The sequence below is a fragment of the Aphelocoma coerulescens genome, unplaced genomic scaffold (assembly GCF_041296385.1).
Source record: "Aphelocoma coerulescens isolate FSJ_1873_10779 unplaced genomic scaffold, UR_Acoe_1.0 HiC_scaffold_77, whole genome shotgun sequence".
Taxonomy (NCBI): Eukaryota; Metazoa; Chordata; class Aves; order Passeriformes; family Corvidae; genus Aphelocoma; species Aphelocoma coerulescens.
In genome coordinates, this window is record NW_027184063.1 from 1,180,894 (window position 1) to 1,194,159 (window position 13,266).

At 55.3% G+C, this 13,266-nt stretch overlaps 1 pseudogene; it reads left to right on the top strand.

Annotated features, from left to right (window-relative positions):
• Positions 1-13,266, top strand: part of LOC138102495 (zinc finger protein 208-like) — a 322,764-nt pseudogene that overhangs the window by 109,909 nt on the left and 199,589 nt on the right.

Genomic DNA, 13,266 nt, shown 5'->3' on the forward strand with positions numbered 1-13,266 from the left:
GACTTCTGATTGAAGGGGCCCACTGAAGGGAAAATCTCTAACCTAATCGGACACCCAGTCCAGCAGGGTGCTTAATTTCACATCAGCAATACCAGTAGTTTGCCGATGTAGGAGCCGCCATACAGGTCCAATCTCCTTCTTTGTTCCAGGGATCTTCCACCTCCCATATTGCTTCCACTGGTTACTCACCTGATAGGTGAGGTGCATGCACTTGAATTCCTTGAGTTCCTTCACCGAACTCTTCCCGGTCAACCAATTCCTAACACAGTGGAAAGTGCTATCGGAGTGGTGCACACCCTTCACCGCTTTTATTGGTCCCAATTCGGGCCAGCCACTTGCAGCAATGGGGAACAAAGACAACAGAACCCCTTGTATGACCCAAGAAGATCCCTTTATTTCCAGAATCACCCCCTCTTTATACCTTTCATCTCAAATGAAACCAAACTGAAGAACCATAACAGAACTTAACAGCAGAAGGGCACCCATTGGCTGGCACAGCTGCCGTGCTGCGGTCCACGCATCCTATCAGCCAGTCAGCTTCCCGCTCATATGCTGTGCAAACCTTCCTCCAGCCAATCACAGTCCCTCTGCCAATTGTCACTCAACCGACTCTCTCCTCACTCGCAGCTGCCTCTCACCCTTCACCCAACTTCCAACCGCCCAGCCCGCAGCGGGGCCTTTCCCACAGGGCCTTCTGCTGAGCATAAGCTTCAATCACTTTAACAAATGTAATCCCATATTCCACAACTGTGGTCTCTTGGGTTCCATGAGGCTCCGTTGAGTCACAGTAGAGCCCTGGTTCCATTGGGTTCCAGAACTCCACTGCGGTCTCTTTTATTCCATCAGGCCTCACTGTGTCAAATCAGAGCCTTGCTTCCATGAGGTTCCAAGACCTCACTGTGGTCTCCTGAGCTGTGTTATGCCCTGCTGAAACATATTGGAGGCTTGGTTCCATGGGATTCCACAGCCTCAGAATGGTCTCCTGTGTTCGTGAGGCCCTGGTTCGTTGCTATATAGCCTTGGTTCCAGGACTTTCCATAACCTCACTATGGACTATTGGGTTCCATGAGGACCCGCTGTGTCCCACTGCAGCCTTGGTTCCGTGAGGTTCTATACAGTGGTTATGGTATCCTGGGTTCCGTGAGGCCACACTGTGTCATTTTAAGGCTTTTTTCCATGAGGTTCCAGAACCTCACTGTGGTCTCCTGAGCTGCATTAGGCCCTGGTGTGTCATAGTGGAGCCATGGTTGCATGAGGTTCCATAACCTTTCTCTGGTCCCTTGGGTTCCATGAGGGTCCTCTGTGTCACACTGGACCCTTGGATCAATGGGGCTGCATACCCTCACTATGGTCTCCTGTGTTCCATCAGGCCCCGCTAGGAGACATTCTGAGTCACCTGGTCCTCCACAGGTGCCCCCACAGGCTCAGGTAGGGGCTAGGAAACATGAGCATGGTGGGATGGCCAGGGTACTCCCAGGGGCCCGTGCAGCCAGGTACCCATCTGTCCACAGACCCTCCTGTGCCCCCCACCCCACAACCCACGTGGGCTATTCCAAGGTACCCCCCACTCTGACACCCCTCCCACCCTGTCCAGGTGTCCCTGACACCTGCAGCCATGTGTGAGGGGGAGCAGAGGCACATGGAGCTGGGAACAGGGCCATCGTGGCACAGCGACCTCACCCACCCCATTCCCCACCTCTGTGTGTCCTCTGAGCCCCTGGGGATCTCCAGTCCATGGACCTCCTCGGCCTCCTGGAGGAGTCCACAACCATCCCTAGAGGTCCCTGTCCCCCTGGAGGTCCCCAGCCCAGCAGGTCCCCACCCATACCAGCACCAGTCATGTGGGTTCCATTCCACGAGCTCCAGGGTGACATCTCCTGCCACCCTGAGAGCCCGGCCCGAGGACAGGATGTTTCCACTTTCCACGGCGATTTCTGTTGGTTCACCGTGATTTGCAGGGACATGGGGATGGCAGGGACAGAGGGGACAGCAGGGACATCAGGGACAGTGGGGACACTGATGCCCCCAGAAGCACGGCTGTGCCTGCCATGGGGAGCTGAGCTGCCACTGCTGGGGGTCTCACCTTGTACTGGCCCTCGTGGGGCTCGATCAAAATGTGCAACTCTCTCTCCTTCCATCTGAAGTGACTGTCCCCAGTCTTCTCCTCTTCTCCCCAGGGTCATGCAAGTGGTATCCAGCCCCTCGGTGACATGAAATGACAGCTGGAGGAGTTGTTGTGGCACACAGCACAGCAGAGACACCCAGAACCTGCAGCAACAGCACCCATGGGTGGGGGGTTCCAGCACCCCCACAGGCCACGGAGGGGCCCCCAATGCACCCCCACACCACAGGGGTCGGGGACCCTCGGACACATCCCCCCAGCCTGGGCACAGCCCAGTCCAGTCCCGCTCCTCCCACCCACTGAGTCCTGTCCCCGCCTGGGACCCGCACAGTGCCCAGTTTGAGGACACCCCCATGGTCTTCCTGCCCCTGTCCCGAATGAATCTTTGCCCATTCCCCAGAGACCCTGAGCAGCTTTGAGGTGATGGCTGGGGACAGAGACAGAGTGGAAACGGTGGCCGAGAGGTCACGGCTGCCCCCCACATAAATTCCCCTGGCCAGGTACAGCTCTCCCAATCCCCTATGGCCCCTCAGCCCCAGACACCAACCACCATCTATGGAGCTCCTCCTCAGTGCCATGGAGACTCTCAAGGCCACCCCCAGCCCCTTGCCCCACAGGGCACCACTTGTCCCCATCAGATCCAACACCACCTCCAAAGTGACCACTCCTGGGCACAGAGAGGGCTGTGCTGCCCTGCAGCTCCCTGCAAACCACAGCGGTGCCTTCGAGGCCACAACCCGAGTCTCAGACAGTTTCCCACTCTTTATGTCTGGAGCTGACCAAGAAATGCCCCATGGTGGGGTGCCCCTTTCCTGCAGTCACCGCAATGACCAATGCCAAACTGAGCCCTCGCTGAGGCTTTCCCCAGGAGAAGCTGCATTTGTTCCCCCACAGGGCAGCCTGTTCTTTCAGGGGGCAGTGGGCACAGGGGCAACAGCAGTCCCGAAGGAAGCGGGATAGCCTGCGGAACAGCCTGATGCCAAACAGACTTCAGTGTCACAAAGGCAGAGGAGAGGGGGTCCCTGGGAGGCAAAGCCCGGCAGATCTGATTTTCCTGGCAGGTTTCATCTGGCAACAGTCCTTGGATACACAGAAATTTGGAAGAGGAATCTCAGTTTTGGCCATGGGCCCCTGGAGGAGAAGGACGGATCTGTTCCATAGGAAGGAAAACACAGAGCCCCAGAGCTCCAGGGGCAGATGAGAAGCGACTCTCAACATTCCAAGATCAGCTGGAGCTGTCAGGTGACCACCAGGAGGCCAAGCCAGCCAGAGCTGTTCCAGGTTCCCTTGCTTCCACGGGGTCCCTCAGTGTCACAAAAGTGTCCTTGGCTCCAGCAGTGTCACAAGGGACTCTGTGATTCCATGAGGACCTGCAGGAGCACAATGGTCGCCTTGGATCCATGGGGCCTCTCAGAATCACACTGGCCCCTTGCTTCCATGGGGCCCAGCAGTGCCCTGATGATCCTCTTGGATCCAATTCCAAAATTACAGGGCTCCTAAGCAAAAATGCAGGAAAAGGAGGAACAGCTCTTTACTATAAAATACAGAGAGAGCACAACAGAACAAACAACACCACGGGAACAGAAGGTTCCCACTCGCTAAGCACAAACCATCATGGGATACTGCATCCCTGACTCAGCCCCAAGACAGGTTTGAGAAATGAGCCTTGTGGGAAACCCACCTGGCACAGAGGATTTTCCATCTGGCAACACGGGGGATGCTCTGGGGGCTGCTGAGATACTGAAATGTTGTGGTTCACAGCTGAAACTTTGTCAGGAAGAGCTTTTTGCCCATTATGGCAGAACTGTATAAAGGAGCTGCCACCACCCAAGCACCCCCTGTCCCTGAATGTGCCTCCTGAGGGGAACTTTGGCCTGCAAGTTGAGCTAAGGAACCTTGAGATCAGGGAAAGGGGGACTCTTAGCCAGGGATCTCAGGTCTAGGGAGAAGGAAACAAGGCTGAGGGAGGAGAATGAATCCACCAGAAAGCCAAGGCCAGAGCTGTCCTGAAAATCAGCCCTGGCTGGGGGAGGCCCCAGCCCCCAGACCCATTTGCTGAGGCCAGGTTTGCACCCCCATCCCCCAACCAAGGGGGCAGGAGGAGAGTTTGGGGGTGTGGGGTAACCCCTGCCCAGGGGGAGTGAACACCACCCCCCTTACCCAGACTGGCTCAGGTGTGAAACCCCCACCCCGGGAAGGCCACACACACAGGGGACAGTGTCACACTCGCCCCTCCCCAGGGGAGGTCTCTGTCCCTGTCACTCCCTTACTCTCCCCCCTTTTCTCTTTCACAGGCTGGGGCCTTTGCAAAATGTGAGAATCATTTTTCTCTTCATCCCTGTCACCTCTGGGGCAGCTACACAGAGTTTATCCTTCCTTTAAATCATCTGTATTGGGCCGAACTTTCACTTTTCTTTGACAGGAACCTGCCAGCAGCTGAGCTGGAGCTGTGCGGGAACTGCTGGACCTTTGAATTGCCACCATAACTGCTTCGGCTGTCGGTTCATTCATGGTTGGGGTTTGTTTGCGTTTTCATCACAAGTGACTTGTGGGAAGAGCAAACATTCCTCCAAGCATTTTAGGTAGAGTTAAGTTTGATTTCTGCCAAGTTTATTTTGTCCGGTGCCCAGGGGATGCTCAAGGGGTCTCTGTGCCACTCTCCCTGGGGGATGCTGGGGAGGGGCTTGGTGGGGTTGTCCCTGTCCCTCTCACTCCAGGGCATTCCCAAGGCAGTGTCCCTGTCCCTTTCAGCCTTGGGGATGCTCGGGCATCTCCATCCCTCTTGCCCCAGGGAATGCTTGTGCGGGACTGGGGACCAAGGGCTCTGTGTCCCTCACACTGCTGAGTGTGCTCAGGGGGTGGGGGGCTTTCTGACCTTCTCATACCTGGGGATGCCGGGGGGGGTCTCTGTCCCTCTCACCTTTGGAGTGACCCTGCCCAAGCACCATCGGGGTGAGAGCGACACAGACACCCCCAAAACCCCTCACACGCGCCTCCTGAGAATGCCAAGGGGAGAAGGAGAGAGACCCTCACCAGGCACTGAGTGGGGTGAGAGGGACAGAGACCATCCCCACCCCCCAATCATTCCCAGACAAGAGAGGCTTGGAAACCCCCCTGGGACTCCCCAGGTAGGAGAGGGATAGAGAAACTAAACTTGGGGGGCAGCTGGGTTGTCCAAGATCCAGGTGCTGCCACGCTGCCCCTACATTCCACACGAGCATTCCGGGAAGGCGGCCCTGAATGTGACCCTTGGCGGTCAGGCATCAGCCTTCACATCCCTATGGGAGCAGAGACAGAGAGGACGAGAGACTTTCCCCCTCTTAGTCCTGTGGAAGGGTGAAGCCCAGCTGCCCTTTTCTTCTGCTGCCTCCTCATCTCCTCGGCAGAGGATGTCAAACTCCCCAGGAGCAGGAAGAAGCCCATTCCGGGTTTCCTTGTGTCTGCAGCCTGGAACATCCACTCCCAGCACAGCACTTTGTGAAAGCCCTGCTGAATGACAGCAGGAGGAGGTTTGTGAGAAAGGCAGGAAATTGTATTTTGATAGGAAATCACAATTCCAAATTCTTTCTTTCTGTCCATTTATTTTCAGTCAGTTCTGGTCTGGTTTCCAGAGTGCCACCTTCTCAGCTGATTGTATTTGTGTTCTCCTTCCTCTTCTGCCTTTCTTTGCCTGCTCTGTTTGTCTCTCAGTGTCTCTCTGGAGCCAGGGCAGCTCCCACCAAAGGCCCTCCCCTGATTTTGTTCCCAATCCACCAGCTAAAACAACCATGGATGAGGTGATGAAGGCAGGCAGTGAAATGTCACTGGAAGATCTTGCAGCACTTGGCTTTTGGCTCCTTCCTGAGAGCTTTGCCTTCAAGGGCAGGAACATCTTCTCCTTGCTGGGAACTGGAATTCCAGATGCCTGGAGGGTGTGCCGTGGATGCCAGAGGGGCATTCCCGAGGCTCGCAGGGTGCTGGTCCTGCCGTGCCTCCCACGGGAGCTGTGCAGGGCCAGGGGACAAGGTCCAGCAGCTGGGTGGGCTCCCAGAGCAGACAGCAAAGGCTGCTTTGCTGGACATTTCCCAGCACATTCCCAGCTGGAAGCAGAGGGAGGAAGGAAAGGCAAGCGAGTCCCTGCCAGAAGCCCGGAAGGATTGGGGTGGGAAGGGACCCTGCCCGTGGGTTAGTGGGCTGAAAGCCAAGTGGAGCAAGACCTTACAATGCCATCTCCCTGCCAGCCTGTGCTGCTGACAGGAGCAGGGTGCCACTTTAGCCCTCTGTGGGTGAGACCAAACTGTGCATTCCACTCCCCTTATCTCATTTCTGATGAGCTGTTCATGATGGGTCCTTTGCAGGAGCTGCCCAGTGCACCCCCAACCCCTCAGGCTATGAGGAGCTGGCTGTTAAATGAGATAAGGAAGGAGAGGCAAACCCTGGGAGGCAGGGCAGTGTTTCTTTTTCTGCACACCAATGACTCAGCTGTGATAACTCCCTCCGGGGTAGCAGCAGCAGCACAGTCCCACCCAGCCTGAGGGCTCACCTCTGCTGATGGGCCATCATGGACTGAATGGCCCCAGCACAATGGGCAGCTGCAAGGACTGAGACCATCAAGGCTCCCAAAAAATCCCATGACTCCCAGGATGACATCATTCCATTGTGAAACTGCCCGCCCTGGGGGAGGGGCTGAGCATTCCCACCTGAACCTGAGCATATAAAATCTGGGTTTGAGGCCTTCTGGCAGCACTCAAGAGATCCAGGGCAGGAGCAGAACTCCAACAGGACTGTGACCACTGCTGTCGACAAGACTGCACCCATCACTTGGACAGGACAGTGTGTCTACCACTGCGACCAACAGGTTTTGTTTTCTTTCCTTTTGCTTTGCATGCAGCGGGACCAGGTGGTGCTCAGCACAGGAACTAACCACCACCGTTCTGCTCTTGTCCCAGGGTGCCTGGTTATACTCAGCCTTTGTGGGTTACAGCTGTATCATGGTATTTCTTGTCATCTCTTTGGTGAATTGTAACTCCCACCTTCATCTCTCTTGGGGCAGATCAGTGGGGTTCATTTCTCATGCCAGTTCAATCCAGCACAGTGTTTGAGAGGATTTTACAGTCATGATATGCCCGGTGACTTCTAGAGAAGGACTAAGCCAACCCCTAAGAAGGACTAAGCCAACCCCTAAGCCAACACACTCACGCCTTGTTTTTCCCTCCAAACCAGGATTTCCCACTCCCAAACCTTGGCCAGATGGAGGTGGAGGCTGTGAGAAAGAGGAAGATGCCCCAGGACACCCAGGCAGGTGAGGAGGAAGTCCCTGCCCCTTTCCCCCTCTCTCCTGCTCCATCTCCCAGCCCAGCATCGCCCCCGGCTGCAGGACAACCCCGCTGCCGAGGCCGTCCTGCCGGGGACGGATGGGGGGGATCTCCTTCCCCTTCCCTGTGGCACGGAGGCAAATCCCATCCTCTCCTTGTCCTTCCTCCCCCAGACAAGGAGCTGAGGATGGAGCCCAGGGAGGACAAATCCCCACGGCAACACCTGGTGGAAGAGGCCATTTTGAGCAGCTCCACAGTGCAGGAATCCAACAGGGAGGAAAACCACCGGAGATCCCGCAGGAGGAGGGGCTGCAAACGCAGCCCAGGGAGCTGTGAGGAGGAAAAACCCACCCTGTGCCGGGAAGGTGGCCGGGAGATCCAGCCAGCATTCAAACTTGGTGGTCCATGAGCAGTGTCACGCTAGGGAGAAACGCTACAAGTGCTTGGAATGTGCGAAGAGCTTCAGCCGGAGCACCAACCTGATCCACCACCAGATGATCCATACTGGGGAACGGCCCTATGTGTGTGGGGAATGTGGGCAGAGCTTCAGACAGAGCTCCAGCCTGATCCAACACCGGTTGATTCATACTGGGGAACGGCTCTATGTGTGTGGGGAATGTGGGAAGAGCTTCAGACAGAGCTCCAGCCTGATTCACCACCAGAAGATCCACACTGGCGAGAGGCCCTACGAGTGTGGCGAATGTGGGAAGAGGTTTCAGACCAGCTCCAGAGTTCTCCTGCACCAGTGGATTCACACAGATGAGAGGCCCTTCCGCTGCCCCGACTGCGGGAAGGGCTTCAAGCGCAACTCCCACCTCATCAGGCACAAGCGCATCCACACTGGGGAGAGGCCCTACGAGTGTCCTGAGTGTGGGAAGAGCTTCAGGCAGAGACATAGTCTTAGCTGCCACCGGAGGATCCACACTGGGGAGAGGCCCTACAAGTGTCCCGAGTGTGGGAAGAGCTTTATCCAGAGCTCTCACTTGACCAGACACCAACGGTGCCACCAGTAAGGGAAGCCCTGCAAGTGCCCCGAGTGCAGGAAGAGCTTCGTGCACTGCTCCAACTTCATCTCGCAGCAGAGGATCCATGTCGGGTGATGCACAGTGACCCCCGTTGGGCAGAGACCTGGTGACCCCTGTTCCAGATGATCCCCATTGTGGGGGGAGGATGTTTGAGAGATTTATTTCCCTTCTCATTCTCATGCTCTGATTTCATTGCTAAGAAATGCAATCCCTGTCCCCAGACTGGGTCTGGTTTTCCATGCTGGTGGTCGGGGCGGGAGCTCTCCTGGTCCTTTTCTCAGCTCCTGGGCCTTTCCTCAGCCAACCAAAGAAGTCACTAAACAATTTTGAGCCACTCTGAGCTTTTCTCGCTGATGACTGCCCAGGTGCCAAGCAGATCTGCCGCACCCAGACCTCCCCACCTGGGCGCCCCTCACCTCCAGTGCCCCCCGGGAGCAGAATTAAGGGAGAGAGGGGAGGTTTCATCACCTGCCCAGAGCTGGGGATGGGGCAGCTGAGGCCATACTGGTGGCACTGGTGGTGCTGGGAGCCCCCTGGCCACAGGCATGGAGCTCTGAGGTGAGCCAAGGAGTGGGACCCCCTAAAGCAAGAATGGGAAGGGAGCTGAGGACTGGGGGATGATGGGAGAGGCATGGGAAAGCTTAGAAATTGGGGAATGGAAGGGTGGGATCCCAGAACTGGGCAGGAGGGGGCCGGGGATTGGGAGGATTGTGTGAAAAGGGTTGGGAAAGGGTTAAAAGGGGGGACTGGGACCCCCAAACTGATGGGGGCAGGGGCTGGCAGCTGGGGATTGAAGGGAAAGGAGTGGAGAAAACGGAAAAGGGTGGAAATGAGGGTGGGACTGTGGGAAGGAATATCCCATGGTGGCCGTGGAGCAAGGGGTTGTGGAGTGGGGATCTGGGGTGGCCCCCTGAGCTCTTGGCTTGCTGTGGGGTGCTGAGGGCTGCTGGGGGGGCACCCCCTGACCTGTGTTCTGCATACACAGGACTCTTCCAGCACGTGGTAAAGTCAGAGTGTCGCTTCATTAATGGTACCGACCAGGTGAAGTTACCCCTCCAAAGTCTGAGGGAAACATGGCTGCAAAGGTGGAAGCGCAGGCTCCCGACCCTGGGGGTGGAGCAGAGGAGAAACGAGCAGTCCTAGCTCCCGGCCGCAAATGGCACCGCACCACTCCCCTCTGCCGGACAGCGGATCATCGTCCGACGGTGAAGCAGCCTCTACGGCTTTGTCACCCACAGAGCCAGAGCCAGCCAGGGCTGCCGGGGGTCAGCCTCAAGAGGAGGAGAACCACCGAGAGATGATGCATGAAGTAATCAAGAAGCTTGCTGAATTGCCTACACGTCAGGATGCGCTGGAGTCTAAGGCTTGTGAAACCACACTATCAGCACCATGGCATCCTGTGCACCCACTGGTCAAGAGAGCCACCAGAACTCCTACGTTCCCATCGGGAGAACCGAGCACAGTGCCTACGGCCCCTCCCTTCCTGCGAGAGGAGGTGCAGCCATCGCCTCCGTCAGCCCTGACGGCGAGGACTGATCCATTGTGACGGAGATGGAGTGGAGTTGTCCGTAATGCAAACATTCGGAGAGGTTTGCTTCTCGTAAGCATCCTAACCGGGTCCCGCGCAATGTTGACAGCAATCCAGAAGAGACAAAACATGTGGGTCACCCTAGCTGATTTAATGGGGCAAGGCTCCATGTGTCTGAGCCTGGCCACGCCAGGGGACCCATTTTGCACCTGTTTAATCGGGGTCCCACATTTTAACCCGCAAGACTTCCGAGGGATGCTAAACAGCAGCTCCCTGATAGGGAACGGCACAAACAATGGCAAGTGTTCAGGGCTGACCGGACTCAAGCCTGCGCAGCAGCCTGCCTGCTGGCAAGGTGCATTCTTGATAAGCATCAATGTCACCATGGGAACACCAGAAGAGTTAGATCTACTGGGTTCCACAAACCAAACTGGGGATGGTTACATGACATTCGAGCCTCCCGCTACCCGTCAATTAAATGTTAATAGGCGCCTTTGGGCCACTGTCGACCCTCTTGCAGACAGGTTTCTGAGAAACCACGAGTCCGAAGCAATTTACAACCGAATCAACCTCGCGGGTCAAGCCCTGAAACGCCTCCCCAGTGGTACGTTCTTAATATGCGGTGACCGCGCGCGGAATGGGGTTCCAGCCAGCCCACATGGAGGACCGTGCTACTTAGGGAAACTCACTCTGTTCCATCCAGGCCTGCATCGACTCTTAAATATCACCCACCGCACTAAAAGCAAGGTGCGGCGTTCAATCCATGAGCTCAAACATAAAAGGAATGAAGAGCCTGTCTTTTGGAGTCGTAGTATAATTTGGCAAGCATCTATGTTTGTACCTGGTGCTTCAGCAGCCAAGGCTGACGCTATTTTGCATAAACTTGCTTGCTGGGTGAAGGATGAGCTAAACATAACTTCGCAGATGCTTAATGAGCTAAGCACAGATGTTACTAGTGTTAGACATGCAGTATTACAAAATCAAGCAGCCATTGATTTTCTACTACTAGCTCACGGCCGCAGCGACGAAAAGTTCCAGAGAATGTGCTGTATGAATCTTTCTGACCACTCTGTCTCAATTCACAAGCACCTCTCTGACCTCCAGAGGGGCCTGCACAAGCTTTGGGAGAATGACAACCCTATTGGAAATGGGCTTAAGGGTCTGAGTATCACCGGATGGCTGCGTACCTTAGAAGTAAAAGGCTGCCAATTGCTATTTGTAGTTAGATTAGGCTTAATAGTACTTGGGTGTATTTTTTCTTGCCTTAAAGTGGGGCTGAGAAAAATAATCGACCAGGCCTGGATTGCCCAAAAAGTAAACAAAGGATATGTAGAGGAATTCCTTGTGGAATGGGGGCATATGATACCCCAGGAGAGCTTGGGCACCCCAGGGTTGTTGCAGAAGCAACCCTGACGGGGCCTCAGGCTGAAGATAGGCTTGCAAGGCGCCTGCTAGCCGGCAGCCTTGAACAGCCTTGGCAAAGGGTATACACTGGTCAGCTCCCCTGCTGCTTAGAGGCTTTCTCATGGGAAAGGGGCGTGACCTTTGCAAAGTATAACTTGGTGTAAGTAAACAATAAAACTGGAGCATGATGCTCAAATCATATTGGCGTTCGTGTCTCCAGCTGGTTCCCCTGAACCCGGGACCTCCCCCCCGCTAAAAAGAATGATGGGAGAGGTGTGGGAGAGCTTAGAAATTGGGGATTGGGAAGGGTGGGATCCCAAAACTGAGCAGGCGGGGGCCAGGGATGGGAGGGTTGTGTGAAAACAGTGGGGAAAGGGTTAAAAGGGGAGACTGGGACCCCCATACTGATGGGGGCAGGGGTTGGTAGCTGGGAATTGATGGGAACAGAGGGGAGAAAAAAGAAAAAGGGTGGAAATGAGGGTGGGACTGCGGGAAGGAAGATCCCATGGCAGCCGTGGAGCAAGGAGTTGTGGAGTGGGCATCCAGGGTGGCCCCCTGAGCTCTTGGCTTGCTGTGAAGTGCTGGGGGCTGCTGGGGGGGCACCCCCTGACCTGTGTCCTGCATACACAGAGCTCTTCCAGCACTTGGTAAAATTTGAGTATTGCTTCATTAATGGTACCAAACAGGTGAGGTTCATGGTGAGGTTCAGCTACAACCTGGAGCAGCTCCTGCACTTGGACAGCAATGTGGGGCACTGCGTGGGGGACACGCTGTATGGGGAGAAACAGGCCCGCTACTGGAACACTGTCCTGGGGTGATGTTATGAGGCTGCTTTATTCCTTAACCCTCTGCTCAATGCCCAAGGACGCTGTGTCTTTAGGATGGACCTGGGGTGGGGCCAGAGCCACAGTACCCGGCTGAGGGTCGGTTCAACGGCTAGAGCCCAACGGCTCAGGGGCGCCTGGGTCTTGGCAGGGCCTTGGAGGGAGTGCGCCGTGAGCGTTGTGCGGCTCCTTGGGTTTTTTGGCGTTCCAGCTGGCTGGAAAAAGGCTCTGTTGGGTTTTCTTGTTCTTTTTCCCTTCCCTCCCCCTTGCCTCACTGCCTGCCTTCCCTCTGGTCCAGGGAGCCTGCGAGTTGACCCCGGTGGGCTGGTCCAAGCCCGTGTGTCTTTTCCTTCTCTGGGAATTTGTTGTATTTCATGGTTTTTCCCCTGTTCTACCCTGCTTTGTTTGGTGTTAATAAAGAGTTTCGGGTTTTTTCCCACTTTCAGTTCTTGTGACCCACTTGTCTTACTGGTGGAGGAAATGGGGAGGTCCTTTTCCCTTTGGAGGAGACACTCATTCCAGAGTGTTTCCTCCTGAAGTCTTGTCTCCAAAACCGAGACATAAATTTGGCACCCAACTTAAGGGGCACGTGGAATTGGGGAAATAAAATCAAAACCATTTTGGTTTGAATCACTTTTGTATTGAGGCACAGCAGTAAGACCATGCTGCTTGATTTAATAATTTTTCTGTGGAAGCTAGCCATAAGTACATGTCCACAGCTATGGGCAGTCGGGTCCCTGGCTTACACTTTTAGAAGTCAGAAATAAGAATCAGCACTGCCATTTTTATATGCCTGGTGGCAGTGATTCATCGAAGTTTGGCTGAAGTAATGGAAGCCATGGAGAAGGTGTATGTCATGTTGTTTTCCCATTCTGGCCTTGGTAGCTTCCTTTTGGAATGTATTAGAAATTACACCCAGCTTGTTAGGGGAAAAGCAGGGGATGATAATTCCCAGCCCTTCATCTCCTTCTTCCCCTTCAGATCTGGCACGTCACATTTTGAAAGTGTCCCGTTTCCTCTGGATGTCAAAGATGCCACCTTCTTGTTATGTTATCTAGCAGGGTTTCTC